Source organism: Bos indicus x Bos taurus, chromosome 15 (genome assembly GCF_003369695.1).
Source record: "Bos indicus x Bos taurus breed Angus x Brahman F1 hybrid chromosome 15, Bos_hybrid_MaternalHap_v2.0, whole genome shotgun sequence".
NCBI classification, from domain to species: domain Eukaryota; kingdom Metazoa; phylum Chordata; class Mammalia; order Artiodactyla; family Bovidae; genus Bos; species Bos indicus x Bos taurus.
This window is the reverse complement of record NC_040090.1, coordinates 5,185,428-5,187,504: the sequence shown is the minus strand read 5'-3', so window position 1 is coordinate 5,187,504 and position 2,077 is coordinate 5,185,428. Positions and strand designations below refer to the sequence as shown.

The window sequence follows — 2,077 nt, the reverse complement described above, 5'->3', positions numbered from 1 at the left end:
CAGATGAGAAAGACAAGAAAACCAAGAAGATGTTGGAGAATAATGATACCATGCAGAATGAGTTCCTACTTGTTGGATTCACAGATTATCTACTTCTCAGTTCAGTTCAGTTCTATTCAGTCGCTCAGTCGTGTCCAACTCTTTGTGACCCCATGAATCGCAGCACAACAGGCCTCCCTGTCCATCACCAACTCCCGGAGTTCACTCAGACTCACGTCCATTGAGTCAGTGATGCCATCCAGCCATCTCATTCTCTGTGGTCCCCTTCTCCTCCTGACCCCAATCCCTCCCAGCATCAAAGTTTTTTCCAATGAGTCAACTCCTTGCATGAGGTGGCCAAAGTACTGGAGTTTCAGCTTTAGCATCATTCCTTCCAAAGAAATCCCAGGGCTGATCTCCTTCAGAATGGACTGGTTGGATCTCCTTGCAGTCCAAGGGACTCTCAAGAGTCTTCTCCAACACCACAGTTCAAAAGCATCAATTCTTTGGCACTCAGCTTTCTTCACAGTCAAACTCTCACATCCATACATGACCATTGGAAAAACCACAGCCTTGACTAGACAGACCTTTGTTGGCAGAGTAATGTCTCTGCTTTTCAATATACTATCTAGGTTGGACATACTTTCCTTCCAAGGAGTAAGCATCTTTTAATTTCATGGCTGCAGTCACCATCTGCAGTGATTTTGGAGCCCCCCAAAATAAAGTTTGACACTGTTTCCACTGTTTCCCCATCTATTTCCCATGAAGTGATGGGACCAGATGCCATGATCTTCGTTTTCCGAATGTTGAGCTGTAAGTCAACTTTTTCACTTTCCACTTTCACTTTCGTTCCTCTTCACTTTGTGCCATAAGGGTGGTGTCATCTGCATATCTGAGGTTATTGATATTTCTCCTGGCAATCTTGATTCCAACTTGTGTTTCTTCCAGTCCAGCATTTCTCATGATGTACTCTGCATATAAGTAAAATAAGCAAGGTGACAATATACAGCCTTGACGTACTCCTTTTCCTATTTGGAAACAGTCTGTTGTTCCATGTCCAGTTCTAACTGTCACCTCCTGACCTGCATACAGGTTTCTCAAGAGGCAGGTTAGGTGGTCTGGTATTCCCATCTCTTTCAGAATTTCCCATAGTTTATTGTGATCCACACAGTCAAAAGCTTTGGCATAGTCAATAAATCAGAAATAGATGTTTTTCTGGAACTCTCTTGTTTTTTACACTATTCTTGGTATTTCTCATAGTCTATACACTAACTGTGGTGGGAAATGTAGGTTTAATAATTCTAGTTAATATCAATTCAAGCCTTCAAACCCCCATGTATTATTTTCTCAGCAACTTGTCTTTCTTAGACATTAGCTACTCAACAGCAATCCCTCCTAAAATGCTGGCAAATTTCTTAGCATCCAAGCAAAGCATTTCCCTCTATGGTTGTGTGCTACAGATGTTTTTCTTTGGTTGTTTTGCTAATGCTGAATGCCTTATCCTGGCAGCAATGGCCTATGACCGCTATGCAGCCATCTGCAATCCACTGCTCTATTCTGCTCTTGTGTCTGGGAGAGTCTGTGTCTGCTGCATTGAGTTGGTGTACTTCAGGGGGGTGTGACTTCAAAGGTCCATGTCTGTCTCACATTCAGGCTGCCATATTGTGGCTCCAATATCATCAACCATTTTTTCTGTGATATCCCACCTCTCCTGGCTTTATCCTGCACAGACACCTACATCAATGAGCTTCTGCTCTTTGCCTTGTGTGGCTTCATCCAGACCAGTGCTTTTGTGGTCATCTTTATCTCATACATCTGTATCCTCCTCACTGTTTTGAGCATCAAGTCCTCAGGTGCAAGAAGCAAAACCTTCTCTACCTGTGCTTCCCATCTCATAGCAATCACCTTATTCTATGGAACACTCCTGTTTATGTACTTGCATCCCAGTATCAGCTACTCCCTAGACACTGACAAAGTAGTTGCAGTGTTTTATACGGTTGTCTTTCCCATGTTTAATCCAGTAATCTACAATTTCAGAAACAAAGATGTAAAAAATGCCCTCAGAAAGCTATTGGGCATAAACTGGACTTTCAAATGA

General features: G+C 42.6%; 1 pseudogene; it reads left to right on the top strand.

Moving 5' to 3' along the window:
* The first annotated feature begins 29 nt into the window (after nucleotides 1-29).
* Nucleotides 30-2,077, top strand: LOC113906042 (annotated as a pseudogene).